Source organism: Lemur catta, chromosome 7 (assembly GCF_020740605.2).
Source record: "Lemur catta isolate mLemCat1 chromosome 7, mLemCat1.pri, whole genome shotgun sequence".
NCBI classification, from domain to species: Eukaryota; Metazoa; Chordata; class Mammalia; order Primates; family Lemuridae; genus Lemur; species Lemur catta.
In genome coordinates this window covers 3,861,530-3,876,845 of record NC_059134.1, presented here as the reverse complement: position 1 = coordinate 3,876,845, position 15,316 = coordinate 3,861,530, and positions in this window count along the sequence as shown.

The window sequence follows — 15,316 nt, the reverse complement described above, 5'->3', positions numbered from 1 at the left end:
AGTGTTAGGGTTAGGGTTAGCATCAACCCTAGGATAGTGTTTGGGTTAGGGTTAGGGTTAGCATCAGCCCTAGGATAGTGTTAGGGTTAGGGTTAGGGTTAGCATCAGCCCTATGATAGTGTTAGTGTTAGGGTTAGCATCAGCCCTAGGATAGTGTTAGGGTTAGGGTTAGGGTTAGCATCAGCCCTAGGATAGTGTTAGGGTTAGTGTTAGCATCAGCCCTAGGATAGTGTTAGGGTTAGGGTTAGGGTTAGCAACAGCCCCAGGATAGTGTTAGTGTTAGGGTTAGCATCAGCCCTAGGTTAGTGTTAGGGTTAGGGTTAGGGTTAGCATAAGCCCTAGGATAGTGTTAGCGTTAGGGTTAGCATCAGCCCTAGGATAGTGTTAGGGTTAGGGTTAGGGTTAGCATCAACCCTAGGATAGTGTTAGGGTTAGGGTTAGGGTTAGCATCAGCCCTAGGATAGTGTTAGGGTTAGGGTTAGCATCAGCCCTAGGATAGTGTTAGGGTTAGGGTTAGGGTTAGCATCAGCCCTTGGTGAGTGTTAGGGTTAGGGTTAGGGTTAGCATCAGCCCTAGGATAGTGTTAGTGTTAGGGTTAGCATCAGCCCTAGGATAGTGTTAGGGTTAGGGTTAGGGTTAGCATCCGCCCTAGGATAGTGTTAGGTTTAGGGATAGGGTTAGCATCAGCCCTAGGATAGTGTTAGGGTTAGGGTTAACATAAACCCTAGGATAGTGTTAGGGTTAGGGTTAGGGTTATCATCAGGCCTAGGATAGTGTTAGGGTTAGGGTTAGGGTTAGCATCAGTTCTAGGATAGTGTTAGGGTTAGCGTTAGGGTGAGCATCAGCCCTAGGATAGTGTTAGGGTTAGGGTTAGGGATAGCATCAGCCCTAGGATAGTGTTAGGGTTAGGGTTAGCATCAGCCCTAGGATAGTGTTAGGGTTAGGGTTAGGGTTAGCATCAGCCGTAGGATAGTGTTAGGGTTAGGGTTAGCCTCAGCCCTAAGATAGTGTTAGAGTTAGGGTTAGGGTTAGCATCAGCCCTAGGATAGTGTTAGGGTTAGGGTTAGGGTTAGCATCAGCCCTTGGAGAGTGTTAGGGTTAGGGTTAGGGTTAGCATCAGCCCTAGGATAGTGTTAGGGTTAGGGTTAGCATGAGCCCTAGGATAGTGTTAGGGTTAGGGTTAGCATCAGCCCTAGGATAGTGTTAGGGTTAGGGTTAGGGTTAGCATCAGGCCTAGGATAGTGTTAGTGTTAGGCTTAGCATCAGCCCTAGGATAGTGTTAGGGTTAGGGTTAGGGTTAGCATCCGCCCCAGGATAATGTTAGGGTTAGGGTTAGGGTTAGCATCAGCCCTAGGATAGTGTTAGTGTTAGGGTTAGCATCAGCCCTAGGATAGTGTTAGGGTTAGGGTTAGGGTTAGCATCCGCCCTAGATTAGTGTTAGGGTTAGGGTTAGGGTTAGCATCAGCCCTAGGATAGTGTTAGGGTTAGGGTTAACATAAACCCTAGGATAGTGTTAGGGTTAGGGTTAGGGTTATCATCAGGCCTAGGATAGTGTTAGGGTTAGGGTTAGGGTTAGCATCAGTTCAAGGATAGTGTTAGGCTTAGCGTTAGGGTTAGCATCTGCCCTAGGATAGTGTTAGGGTTAGGGTTACGGTTATCATCAGGCCTAGGATAGTGTGAGGCTAGGGTTAGCATCAGACTTAGGTTAGTGTTAGGGTTAGGGTTAGGGTTAGCATCAGCCAAAGGATAGTGTTAGGGTTAGGGTTAGCATCAGCCCTAGGATAGTGTTAGGGTTAGGGTTAGGGTTATCATCAGGCCTAGGATAGTGTTAGGTTTAGGGTTAGCATCAGCCCTAGTATAGTGTTAGGGTTAGGGTTAGGGTTAGCATCAGCCCTAGGATAGTGTTAGGGTTAGGGTTAGCATAAACCCTAGGATAGAGTTAGGGTTAGGGTTAGGGTTAGCGTCAGGCCTAGGATAGTGTTAGGGTTAGGGTTAGCCTCAGCCCTAAGATAATGTTAGAGTTAGGGTTAGGGTTAGCATCAGCCCTAGGATAGTGTTAGGGTTAGGGTTAGCATCAGCCCTAGGATAGTGTTAGGGTTAGGGTTAGGGTTAGCATCAGCCCCAGGATAGTGTTAGGTTTAGGGTTAGGGTTAGCATCAGCCCTAGGTTAGTGTTAGGGTTAGGGTTAGGGTTAGCATCAGCCCTAGGATAGTGTTAGCGTTAGGGTTAGCATCAGCCCTAGGATAGTGTTAGGGTTAGGGTTAAGGTTAGCATCAGCCCTAGGATAGTGTTAGGGTTAGGGTTAGCATCAACCCTAGGATAGTGTAAGGGTTAGGGTTAGGGTTAGCATCAGCCCTAGGATAGTGTTAGGGTTAGGGTTAGCATCAGCCCTAGGATACTGTTAGGGTTAGGGTTAGGGTTAGCATCAGCCCTTGGAGAGTGTTAGGGTTAGGGTTAGGGTTAGCATCAGCCCTAGGATAGTGTTAGTGTTAGGGTTAGCATCAGCCCTAGGATAGTGTTAGGGTTAGGGTTAGGGTTAGCATCCGCCCTAGGATAGTGTTAGGTTTAGGGTTAGGGTTAGCATCAGCCCTAGGATAGTGTTAGGGTTAGGGTTAACATAAAGCCTAGGATACTGTTAGGGTTAGGGTTAGGGTTATCATCAGGCCTAGGATAGTGTTAGGGTTAGGGTTAGGGTTAGCATCAGTTCAAGGATAGTGTTAGGGTTAGCGTTAGGGTTAGCATCAGCCCTAGGATAGTGTTAGGTTTAGGGTTAGGGTTAGCATCAGCCCTAGGATAGTGTTAGGGTTAGGGTTAGCATCAGCCCTAGGATAGTGTTAGGGTTAGGGTTAGGGTTATCATCAGGCCTAGGATAGTTTAGGGTTAGGGTTAGCATCAGCCCTAGGATAGTGTTAGGGTTAGGGTTAGGGTTAGCATCAGCCCTAGGATAGTGTTAGGGTTAGGGTTAGCATCAGCCCTAGGATAGTGTTAGGGTTAGGGTTAGGGTTAGCATCAGCCCTAGGATAGTGTTAGGGTTAGGGTTAGCATCAGCCCTAGGATAGTGTTAGGGTTAGGGTTAGGGTTAGCATCAGCCGTAGGATAGTGTTAGGGTTAGGGTTAGCCTCAGCCCTAAGATAGTGTTAGAGTTAGGGTTAGGGTTAGCATCAGCCCTAGGATAGTGTTAGGGTTAGGGTTAGCATCAGCCCTTGGAGAGTGTTAGGGTTAGGGTTAGGGTTAGCATCAGCCCTAGGATAGTGTTAGGGTTAGGGTTAGCATCAGCCCTAGGATAGTGTTAGGGTTAGGGTTAGCATCAGCCCTAGGATAGTGTTAGGGTTAGGGTTAGGGTTAGCATCAGGCCTAGGATAGTGTTAGTGTTAGGGTTAGCATCAGCCCTAGGATAGTGTTAGGGTTAGGGTTAGGGTTAGCATCTGCCCTAGGATAATGTTAGGGTTAGGGTTAGCATCAGCCTTAGGATAGTGTTAGTGTTAGGGTTAGCATCAGCCCTAGGATAGTGTTAGGGTTAGGGTTAGGGTTAGCATCCGCCCTAGGATAGTGTTAGGGTTAGGGTTAGCGTTAGCATCAGCCCTAGGATAGTGTTAGGGTTAGGGTTAACATAAATCCTAGGATAGTGTTAGGGTTAGGGTTAGGGTTATCATCAGGCCTAGGATAGTGTTAGGGTTAGGGTTAGGGTTAGCATCAGCCCTAGGATAGTGTTAGGGTTAGCGTTAGGGTTAGCATCTGCCCTAGGATAGTGTTAGGGTTAGGGTTAGGGTTAGCATCAGCCCTAGGATAGTGTTAGGGTTAGGGTTAGGGTTAGCATCAGGCCCAGGATAGTGTTAGGGTTTGGGTTAGCATCAGCCCAAGGATAGGGTTAGGGTTAGGGTTAGGGTTAGCATCAGCCCTAGGATAGTGTTAGGGTTAGGGTTAGCATCAACCCTAGGATAGTGTTAGGGTTAGGGTTAGCCTCAGCCCTAGGAGAGTGTTAGGGTTAGGGTTAGGGTTAGCATCAGCCCTAGGATAGTGTTAGGGTTAGGGTTAGCATCAGCCCTAGGATAGTGTCAGGGTTACGGTTAGGGTTATCATCAGGCCTAGGATAGTGTTAGGGTTAGGGTTAGCATCAGCTCTAGGATAGTGTTAGGGTTAGGGTTAGGGTTAGCATCAGCCCTAGGATAGTGTTAAGGTTAGGGTTAGGGTTATCATCAGGCCTAGGATAGTGTGAGGCTAGGGTTAGCATCAGACTTAGGTTAGTGTTAGGGTTAGGGTTAGGGTTAGCATCAGCCCTAGGATAGTGTTAGGGTTAGGGTTAGCATCAGCCCTAGGATAGTGTTAGGGTTAGGGTTAGGGTTATCATCAGGCCTAGGATAGTGTTAGGTTTAGGGTTAGCATCAGCTCTAGTATAGTGTTAGGGTTAGGGTTAGGGTTAGCATCAGCCCTAGGATAGTGTTAGGGTTAGGGTTAGCATCAACCCTAGGATAGAGTTAGGGTTAGGGTTAGGGTTAGCGTCAGGCCTAGGATAGTGTTAGGGTTAGGGTTAGCCTCAGCACTAAGATAGTGTTAGAGTTAGGGTTAGGGTTAGCATCAGCCCTAGGATAGTGTTAGGGTTAGGGTTAGCATCAGCCCTAGGATAGTGTTAGGGTTAGGGTTAGGTTTAGCATCCGCCCTAGGATAGTGTTAGGTTTAGGGTTAGGGTTATCATCAGCCCTAGGATAGTGTTAGGGTTAGGGTTAACATAAACCCTAGGATAGTGTTAGGGTTAGGGTTAGGGTTATCATCAGGCCTAGGATAGTGTTATGGTTAGGGTTAGAGTTAGCATCAGTTCAAGGATAGAGTTAGGGTTAGCGTTAGGGTTAGCATCAGCCCTAGGATAGTGTAAGGGTTAGGGTTAGGGTTAGCATCAGCCGTAGGATAGTGTTAGGGTTAGGTTTAGCATCAGCCCTAGGATAGTGTCAGGGTTAGGGTTAGGGTTACCATCAGGCCTATGATAGTGTTAGGGTTAGGGTTAGCATCAGCCCTAGGTTAGTGTTAGGGTTAGGGTTAGGGTTAGCATCAGCCCTAGGATAGTGTTAGGGTTAGGGTTAGCATCAGCCCTAGGATAGTGTTAGGGTTAGGGTTAGGGTTAGCATCAGGCCCAGGATAGTGTTAGGGTTAGGGTTAGCATCAGCCCAAGGATAGTGTTAGGGTTAGGGTTAGGGTTAGCATCAGCCCTAGGATAGTGTTAGTGTTAGGGTTAGCATTAACCCTAGGATAGTGTTTGGGTTAGGGTTAGGGTTAGCATCAGCCGTAGGATAGTGTTAGGGTTAGGGTTGGCCTCAGCCCTAGGAGAGTGTTAGGGTTAGGGATAGGGTTAGCATCAGGCCTAGGATAGTGTTAGGGTTAGGGTTAGGGTTAGCATCAGCCCTAAGATAGTGTTAGGGTTAGGGTTAGGATCAGACCTAGGATAGTGTTAGGGTTAGGGTTAGCATCAGCCCTAGGATAGTGTTAGGGTTAGGGTTAGGGTGAGCATCAGCCCTAGGATAGTGTTAGGGTTATGGTTAGGTTTAGCATCAGCCCTAGGATAGTGTTAGGGTTAGGGTTAGCATCAGCCCTAGGAGAGTGTTAGGGTTAGGGATAGGGTTAGCATCAGGCCTAGGATAGTGTTAGGGTTAGGGTTAGGGTTAGCATCAGCCCTAGGATAGTGTTAGGGTTAGGGTTAGGGTTAGCATCACCCCTAGGATAGTGTTAGGTTTAGCGTTAGGGTTAGCATCAGCCCTAGGATAGTGTTAGGGTTAGGGTTAGGGTTAGCATCAGCCCTAGGATAGTGTTAGGCTTAGGGTTAGCATCAGCCCTAGGATAGTGTTAGGGTTAGGGTTAGGGTTAGCATCAGCCCTAGGATAGTGTTAGGGTTAGGGTTAGCATCAACCCTAGGATAGTGTTAGGGTTAGGGTTAGGGTTAGCATCAGCCCTAGCATAGTGTTAGGGTTAGGGTTAGCATCAGCCCTACGATAGTGTTAGGGTTAGGGTTAGCATCAGCCCTTGGAGAGTGTTAGGGTTAGGGTTAGGGTTAGCATCAGCCCTAGGATAGTGTTAGTGTTAGGGATAGCATCAGCCCTAGGATAGTGTTAGGGTTATGGTTAGGGTTAGCATCCCCCCTAGGATAGTGTTAGGGTTAGGGTTAGGGTTAGCATCCGCCCCAGGATAATGTAGGGTTAGGGTTAGGGTTAGCATCAGCCCTAGGATAGTGTTAGTGTTAGGGTTAGCATCAGCCCTAGGATAGTGTTAGGGTTAGGGTTAGGGTTAGCATCCGCCCTAGGATAGTGTTAGGGTTAGGGTTAGGGTTAGCATCAGCCCTAGGATAGTGTTAGGGTTAGGGTTAACATAAACCCTAGGATAGTGTTAGGGTTAGGGTTAGGGTTATCATCAGGCCTAGGATAGTGTTAGGGTTAGGGTTAGGGTTAGCATCAGTTCAAGGATAGTGTTAGGCTTAGTGTTAGGGTTAGCATCTGCCCTAGGATAGTGTTAGGGTTAGGGTTAGGGTTAGCATCAGCCCAAGGATAGTGTTAGGGTTAGGGTTAGCATCAGCCCTGTGATAGTGTTAGGGTTACGGTTAGGGTTAGCATCAGGCCCAGGATAGTGTTAGGGTTAGGTTTAGCATCAGCCCAAGGATAGTGTTAGGGTTAGGGTTAGGGTTAGCATCAGCCCTAGGATAGTGTTAGTGTTAGGGTTAGCATCAGCCCTAGGATAGTGTTAGGGTTAGGGTTAGGGTTAGCATCCGCCCTAGGATAGTGTTAGGTTTAGGGTTAGGGTTAGCATCAGCCCTAGGATAGTGTTAGGGTTAGGGTTAACATAAAGCCTAGGATACTGTTAGGGTTAGGGTTAGGGTTATCATCAGGCCTAGGATAGTGTTAGGGTTAGGGTTAGGGTTAGCATCAGTTCAAGGATAGTGTTAGGGTTAGCGTTAGGGTTAGCATCAGCCCTAGGATAGTGTTAGGTTTAGGGTTAGGGTTAGCATCAGCCCTAGGATAGTGTTAGGGTTAGGGTTAGCATCAGCCCTAGGATAGTGTTAGGGTTAGGGTTAGGGTTATCATCAGGCCTAGGATAGTTTAGGGTTAGGGTTAGCATCAGCCCTAGGATAGTGTTAGGGTTAGGGTTAGGGTTAGCATCAGCCCTAGGATAGTGTTAGGGTTAGGGTTAGCATCAGCCCTAGGATAGTGTTAGGGTTAGGGTTAGGGTTAGCATCAGCCCTAGGATAGTGTTAGGCTTAGGGTTAGCATCAGCCCTAGGATAGTGTTAGGGTTAGGGTTAGGGTTAGCATCAGCCCTAGGATAGTGTTAGGGTTAGGGTTAGCATCAACCCTAGGATAGTGTTAGGGTTAGGGTTAGGGTTAGCATCAGCCCTAGGATAGTGTTAGGGTTAGGGTTAGCATCAACCCTAGGATAGTGTTAGGGTTAGGGTTAGGGTTAGCATCAGCCCTAGCATAGTGTTAGGGTTAGGGTTAGCATCAGCCCTACGATAGTGTTAGGGTTAGGGTTAGCATCAGCCCATGGAGAGTGTTAGGGTTAGGGTTAGGGTTAGCATCAGCCCTAGGATAGTGTTAGTGTTAGGGATAGCATCAGCCCTAGGATAGTGTTAGGGTTATGGTTAGGGTTAGCATCCCCCCTAGGATAGTGTTAGGGTTAGGGTTAGGGTTAGCATCCGCCCCAGGATAATGTTAGGGTTAGGGTTAGGGTTAGCATCAGCCCTAGGATAGTGTTAGTGTTAGGGTTAGCATCAGCCCTAGGATAGTGTTAGGGTTAGGGTTAGGGTTAGCATCCGCCCTAGGATAGTGTTAGGGTTAGGGTTAGGGTTAGCATCAGCCCTAGGATAGTGTTAGGGTTAGGGTTAACATAAACCCTAGGATAGTGTTAGGGTTAGGGTTAGGGTTATCATCAGGCCTAGGATAGTGTTAGGGTTAGGGTTAGGGTTAGCATCAGTTCAAGGATAGTGTTAGGCTTAGTGTTAGGGTTAGCATCTGCCCTAGGATAGTGTTAGGGTTAGGGTTAGGGTTAGCATCAGCCCAAGGATAGTGTTAGGGTTAGGGTTAGCATCAGCCCTGTGATAGTGTTAGGGTTACGGTTAGGGTTAGCATCAGGCCCAGGATAGTGTTAGGGTTAGGTTTAGCATCAGCCCAAGGATAGTGTTAGGGTTAGGGTTAGGGTTAGCATCAGCCCTAGGATAGTGTTAGTGTTAGGGTTAGCATCAGCCCTAGGATAGTGTTAGGGTTAGGGTTAGGGTTAGCATCCGCCCTAGGATAGTGTTAGGTTTAGGGTTAGGGTTAGCATCAGCCCTAGGATAGTGTTAGGGTTAGGGTTAACATAAAGCCTAGGATACTGTTAGGGTTAGGGTTAGGGTTATCATCAGGCCTAGGATAGTGTTAGGGTTAGGGTTAGGGTTAGCATCAGTTCAAGGATAGTGTTAGGGTTAGCGTTAGGGTTAGCATCAGCCCTAGGATAGTGTTAGGTTTAGGGTTAGGGTTAGCATCAGCCCTAGGATAGTGTTAGGGTTAGGGTTAGCATCAGCCCTAGGATAGTGTTAGGGTTAGGGTTAGGGTTATCATCAGGCCTAGGATAGTTTAGGGTTAGGGTTAGCATCAGCCCTAGGATAGTGTTAGGGTTAGGGTTAGGGTTAGCATCAGCCCTAGGATAGTGTTAGGGTTAGGGTTAGCATCAGCCCTAGGATAGTGTTAGGGTTAGGGTTAGGGTTAGCATCAGCCCTAGGATAGTGTTAGGGTTAGGGTTAGCATCAGCCCTAGGATAGTGTTAGGGTTAGGGTTAGGGTTAGCATCAGCCGTAGGATAGTGTTAGGGTTAGGGTTAGCCTCAGCCCTAAGATAGTGTTAGAGTTAGGGTTAGGGTTAGCATCAGCCCTAGGATAGTGTTAGGGTTAGGGTTAGCATCAGCCCTTGGAGAGTGTTAGGGTTAGGGTTAGGGTTAGCATCAGCCCTAGGATAGTGTTAGGGTTAGGGTTAGCATCAGCCCTAGGATAGTGTTAGGGTTAGGGTTAGCATCAGCCCTAGGATAGTGTTAGGGTTAGGGTTAGGGTTAGCATCAGGCCTAGGATAGTGTTAGTGTTAGGGTTAGCATCAGCCCTAGGATAGTGTTAGGGTTAGGGTTAGGGTTAGCATCTGCCCTAGGATAATGTTAGGGTTAGGGTTAGCATCAGCCCTAGGATAGTGTTAGTGTTAGGGTTAGCATCAGCCCTAGGATAGTGTTAGGGTTAGGGTTAGGGTTAGCATCCGCCCTAGGATAGTGTTAGGGTTAGGGTTAGCGTTAGCATCAGCCCTAGGATAGTGTTAGGGTTAGGGTTAACATAAATCCTAGGATAGTGTTAGGGTTAGGGTTAGGGTTATCATCAGGCCTAGGATAGTGTTAGGGTTAGGGTTAGGGTTAGCATCAGTTCAAGGATAGTGTTAGGGTTAGCGTTAGGGTTAGCATCTGCCCTAGGATAGTGTTAGGGTTAGGGTTAGGGTTAGCATCAGCCCTAGGATAGTGTTAGGGTTAGGGTTAGGGTTAGCATCAGGCCCAGGATAGTGTTAGGGTTAGGGTTAGCATCAGCCCAAGGATAGTGTTAGGGTTAGGGTTAGGGTTAGCATCAGCCCCAGGATAGTGTTAGGGTTAGGGTTAGCATCAACCCTAGGATAGTGTTAGGGTTAGGGTTAGCCTCAGCCCTAGGAGAGTGTTAGGGTTAGGGTTAGGGTTAGCATCAGCCCTAGGATAGTGTTAGGGTTAGGGTTAGCATCAGCCCTAGGATAGTGTCAGGGTTACGGTTAGGGTTATCATCAGGCCTAGGATAGTGTTAGGGTTAGGGTTAGCATCAGCTCTAGGTTAGTGTTAGGGTTAGGGTTAGGGTTAGCATCAGCCCTAGGATAGTGTTAGCGTTAGGGTTAGCATCAGCCCTAGGATAGTGTTAGGGTTAGGGTTAAGGTTAGCATCAGCCCTAGGATAGTGTTAGGGTTAGGGTTAGCATCAACCCTAGGATAGTGTAAGGGTTAGGGTTAGGGTTAGCATCAGCCCTAGGATAGTGTTAGGGTTAGGGTTAGCATCAGCCCTAGGATACTGTTAGGGTTAGGGTTAGGGTTAGCATCAGCCCTTGGAGAGTGTTAGGGTTAGGGTTAGGGTTAGCATCAGCCCTAGGATAGTGTTAGTGTTAGGGTTAGCATCAGCCCTAGGATAGTGTTAGGGTTAGGGTTAGGGTTAGCATCCGCCCTAGGATAGTGTTAGGTTTAGGGTTAGGGTTAGCATCAGCCCTAGGATAGTGTTAGGGTTAGGGTTAACATAAAGCCTAGGATACTGTTAGGGTTAGGGTTAGGGTTATCATCAGGCCTAGGATAGTGTTAGGGTTAGGGTTAGGGTTAGCATCAGTTCAAGGATAGTGTTAGGGTTAGCGTTAGGGTTAGCATCAGCCCTAGGATAGTGTTAGGTTTAGGGTTAGGGTTAGCATCAGCCCTAGGATAGTGTTAGGGTTAGGGTTAGCATCAGCCCTAGGATAGTGTTAGGGTTAGGGTTAGGGTTATCATCAGGCCTAGGATAGTTTAGGGTTAGGGTTAGCATCAGCCCTAGGATAGTGTTAGGGTTAGGGTTAGGGTTAGCATCAGCCCTAGGATAGTGTTAGGGTTAGGGTTAGCATCAGCCCTAGGATAGTGTTAGGGTTAGGGTTAGGGTTAGCATCAGCCCTAGGATAGTGTTAGGGTTAGGGTTAGCATCAGCCCTAGGATAGTGTTAGGGTTAGGGTTAGGGTTAGCATCAGCCTTAGGATAGTGTTAGGGTTAGGGTTAGCCTCAGCCCTAAGATAGTGTTAGAGTTAGGGTTAGGGTTAGCATCAGCCCTAGGATAGTGTTAGGGTTAGGGTTAGCATCAGCCCTTGGAGAGTGTTAGGGTTAGGGTTAGGGTTAGCATCAGCCCTAGGATAGTGTTAGGGTTAGGGTTAGCATCAGCCCTAGGATAGTGTTAGGGTTAGGGTTAGCATCAGCCCTAGGATAGTGTTAGGGTTAGGGTTAGGGTTAGCATCAGGCCTAGGATAGTGTTAGTGTTAGGGTTAGCATCAGCCCTAGGATAGTGTTAGGGTTAGGGTTAGGGTTAGCATCTGCCCTAGGATAATGTTAGGGTTAGGGTTAGCATCAGCCCTAGGATAGTGTTAGTGTTAGGGTTAGCATCAGCCCTAGGATAGTGTTAGGGTTAGGGTTAGGGTTAGCATCCGCCCTAGGATAGTGTTAGGGTTAGGGTTAGCGTTAGCATCAGCCCTAGGATAGTGTTAGGGTTAGGGTTAACATAAATCCTAGGATAGTGTTAGGGTTAGGGTTAGGGTTATCATCAGGCCTAGGATAGTGTTAGGGTTAGGGTTAGGGTTAGCATCAGCCCTAGGATAGTGTTAGGGTTAGCGTTAGGGTTAGCATCTGCCCTAGGATAGTGTTAGGGTTAGGGTTAGGGTTAGCATCAGCCCTAGGATAGTGTTAGGGTTAGGGTTAGGGTTAGCATCAGGCCCAGGATAGTGTTAGGGTTAGGGTTAGCATCAGCCCAAGGATAGTGTTAGGGTTAGGGTTAGGGTTAGCATCAGCCCTAGGATAGTGTTAGGGTTAGGGTTAGCATCAACCCTAGGATAGTGTTAGGGTTAGGGTTAGCCTCAGCCCTAGGAGAGTGTTAGGGTTAGGGTTAGGGTTAGCATCAGCCCTAGGATAGTGTTAGGGTTAGGGTTAGCATCAGCCCTAGGATAGTGTCAGGGTTACGGTTAGGGTTATCATCAGGCCTAGGATAGTGTTAGGGTTAGGGTTAGCATCAGCTCTAGGATAGTGTTAGGGTTAGGGTTAGGGTTAGCATCACCCCTAGGATAGTGTTAAGGTTAGGGTTAGGGTTATCATCAGGCCTAGGATAGTGTGAGGCTAGGGTTAGCATCAGACTTAGGTTAGTGTTAGGGTTAGGGTTAGGGTTAGCATCAGCCCTAGGATAGTGTTAGGGTTAGGGTTAGCATCAGCCCTAGGATAGTGTTAGGGTTAGGGTTAGGGTTATCATCAGGCCTAGGATAGTGTTAGGTTTAGGGTTAGCATCAGCTCTAGTATAGTGTTAGGGTTAGGGTTAGGGTTAGCATCAGCCCTAGGATAGTGTTAGGGTTAGGGTTAGCATCAACCCTAGGATAGAGTTAGGGTTAGGGTTAGGGTTAGCGTCAGGCCTAGGATAGTGTTAGGGTTAGGGTTAGCCTCAGCACTAAGATAGTGTTAGAGTTAGGGTTAGGGTTAGCATCAGCCCTAGGATAGTGTTAGGGTTAGGGTTAGCATCAGCCCTAGGATAGTGTTAGGGTTAGGGTTAGGTTTAGCATCCGCCCTAGGATAGTGTTAGGTTTAGGGTTAGGGTTATCATCAGCCCTAGGATAGTGTTAGGGTTAGGGTTAACATAAACCCTAGGATAGTGTTAGGGTTAGGGTTAGGGTTATCATCAGGCCTAGGATAGTGTTATGGTTAGGGTTAGAGTTAGCATCAGTTCAAGGATAGAGTTAGGGTTAGCGTTAGGGTTAGCATCAGCCCTAGGATAGTGTAAGGGTTAGGGTTAGGGTTAGCATCAGCTGTAGGATAGTGTTAGGGTTAGGTTTAGCATCAGCCCTAGGATAGTGTCAGGGTTAGGGTTAGGGTTACCATCAGGCCTATGATAGTGTTAGGGTTAGGGTTAGCATCAGCCCTAGGATAGTGTTAGGGTTAGGGTTAGGGTTAGCATCAGCCCTAGGATAGTGTTAGGGTTAGGGTTAGCATCAGCCCTAGGATAGTGTTAGGGTTAGGGTTAGGGTTAGCATCAGGCCCAGGATAGTGTTAGGGTTAGGGTTAGCATCAGCCCAAGGATAGTGTTAGGGTTAGGGTTAGGGTTAGCATCAGCCCTAGGATAGTGTTAGTGTTAGGGTTAGCATTAACCCTAGGATAGTGTTTGGGTTAGGGTTAGGGTTAGCATCAGCCGTAGGATAGTGTTAGGGTTAGGGTTGGCCTCAGCCCTAGGAGAGTGTTAGGGTTAGGGATAGGGTTAGCATCAGGCCTAGGATAGTGTTAGGGTTAGGGTTAGGGTTAGCATCAGCCCTAAGATAGTGTTAGGGTTAGGGTTAGGATCAGACCTAGGATAGTGTTAGGGTTAGGGTTAGCATCAGCCCTAGGATAGTGTTAGGGTTAGGGTTAGGGTGAGCATCAGCCCTAGGATAGTGTTAGGGTTATGGTTAGGTTTAGCATCAGCCCTAGGATAGTGTTAGGGTTAGGGTTAGCATCAGCCCTAGGAGAGTGTTAGGGTTAGGGATAGGGTTAGCATCAGGCCTAGGATAGTGTTAGGGTTAGGGTTAGGGTTAGCATCAGCCCTAGGATAGTGTTAGGGTTAGGGTTAGGGTTAGCATCACCCCTAGGATAGTGTTAGGTTTAGCGTTAGGGTTAGCATCAGCCCTAGGATAGTGTTAGGGTTAGGGTTAGGGTTAGCATCAGCCCTAGGATAGTGTTAGGCTTAGGGTTAGCATCAGCCCTAGGATAGTGTTAGGGTTAGGGTTAGGGTTAGCATCAGCCCTAGGATAGTGTTAGGGTTAGGGTTAGCATCAACCCTAGGATAGTGTTAGGGTTAGGGTTAGGGTTAGCATCAGCCCTAGCATAGTGTTAGGGTTAGGGTTAGCATCAGCCCTACGATAGTGTTAGGGTTAGGGTTAGCATCAGCCCTTGGAGAGTGTTAGGGTTAGGGTTAGGGTTAGCATCAGCCCTAGGATAGTGTTAGTGTTAGGGATAGCATCAGCCCTAGGATAGTGTTAGGGTTATGGTTAGGGTTAGCATCCCCCCTAGGATAGTGTTAGGGTTAGGGTTAGGGTTAGCATCCGCCCCAGGATAATGTTAGGGTTAGGGTTAGGGTTAGCATCAGCCCTAGGATAGTGTTAGTGTTAGGGTTAGCATCAGCCCTAGGATAGTGTTAGGGTTAGGGTTAGGGTTAGCATCCGCCCTAGGATAGTGTTAGGGTTAGGGTTAGGGTTAGCATCAGCCCTAGGATAGTGTTAGGGTTAGGGTTAACATAAACCCTAGGATAGTGTTAGGGTTAGGGTTAGGGTTATCATCAGGCCTAGGATAGTGTTAGGGTTAGGGTTAGGGTTAGCATCAGTTCAAGGATAGTGTTAGGCTTAGTGTTAGGGTTAGCATCTGCCCTAGGATAGTGTTAGGGTTAGGGTTAGGGTTAGCATCAGCCCAAGGATAGTGTTAGGGTTAGGGTTAGCATCAGCCCTGTGATAGTGTTAGGGTTAGGGTTAGGGTTAGCATCAGGCCCAGGATAGTGTTAGGGTTAGGTTTAGCATCAGCCCAAGGATAGTGTTAGGGTTAGGGTTAGGGTTAGCATCAGCCCTAGGATAGTGTTAGTGTTAGGGTTAGCATCAGCCCTAGGATAGTGTTAGGGTTAGGGTTAGGGTTAGCATCCGCCCTAGGATAGTGTTAGGTTTAGGGTTAGGGTTAGCATCAGCCCTAGGATAGTGTTAGGGTTAGGGTTAACATAAAGCCTAGGATACTGTTAGGGTTAGGGTTAGGGTTATCATCAGGCCTAGGATAGTGTTAGGGTTAGGGTTAGGGTTAGCATCAGTTCAAGGATAGTGTTAGGGTTAGCGTTAGGGTTAGCATCAGCCCTAGGATAGTGTTAGGTTTAGGGTTAGGGTTAGCATCAGCCCTAGGATAGTGTTAGGGTTAGGGTTAGCATCAGCCCTAGGATAGTGTTAGGGTTAGGGTTAGGGTTATCATCAGGCCTAGGATAGTTTAGGGTTAGGGTTAGCATCAGCCCTAGGATAGTGTTAGGGTTAGGGTTAGGGTTAGCATCAGCCCTAGGATAGTGTTAGGGTTAGGGTTAGCATCAGCCCTAGGATAGTGTTAGGGTTAGGGTTAGGGTTAGCATCAGCCCTAGGATAGTGTTAGGGTTAGGGTTAGCATCAGCCCTAGGATAGTGTTAGGGTTAGGGTTAGGGTTAGCATCAGCCGTAGGATAGTGTTAGGGTTAGGGTTAGCCTCAGCCCTAAGATAGTGTTAGAGTTAGGGTTAGGGTTAGCATCAGCCCTAGGATAGTGTTAGGGTTAGGGTTAGCATCAGCCCTTGGAGAGTGTTAGGGTTAGGGTTAGGGTTAGCATCAGCCCTAGGATAGTGTTAGGGTTAGGGTTAGCATCAGCCCTAGGATAGTGTTAGGGTTAGGGTTAGCATCAGCCCTAGGATAGTGTTAGGGTTAGGGTTAGGGTTAGCATCAGGCCTAGGATAGTGTTAGTGTTAGGGTTAGCATCAGCCCTAGGATAGTGTTAGGGTTAGGGTTAGGGTTAGCAACTGCCCTAGGATAATGTTAG